Here is a 542-nt window from a genome sequence, read left to right on the forward strand (position 1 = left end):
CTCTCATTCTCTTATTTTCTTTCTTTCTTTCTTTCTTTTTCTCTCTGTCTCTCATTCTCACTCTTTCTTTCTTTCTTTCTTTCTTTCTTTCTTTCTTTCTTTCTTTCTTTCTTTCTTTCTTTCTTTCTATATCTCTCTCTCATTCTCACTCTTTCTTTCTTTCTTTCTTTCTTTCTTTCTGTCTGTTTCTCTCATTCTTTCTCTCAGAAAGAAAGAAAGAACCCAATGGGCTCTGCTGCCATCTTGGTGCCCAGATTTCTGATAGGACAAAGTGCCCAAATGGCCTGTTTTTCACCAGACCTTCAACAGCTCATGACAGAGCTCCTTCCCCAACCAATTTATTAGTTCTTCATCCGTTTTCATGCGCCCCCCCCCCCCAAACTTACACTGGTGACTCTGAGGGATGTCTTCCCAAAGAACTAACTGGGAAAAAGCAACGCCACTCTGTTCCTCCAGAAAAGTTGGCCTTTGTGCACTGAGAGCAGACTTGAGGGAAGCAGTAGTCCTGAGAACAGAATGGCAGGAGAATCAGTAAAAATCCA

Source organism: Heteronotia binoei, chromosome 11 (assembly GCF_032191835.1).
Source record: "Heteronotia binoei isolate CCM8104 ecotype False Entrance Well chromosome 11, APGP_CSIRO_Hbin_v1, whole genome shotgun sequence".
NCBI lineage: Eukaryota > Metazoa > Chordata > Lepidosauria > Squamata > Gekkonidae > Heteronotia > Heteronotia binoei.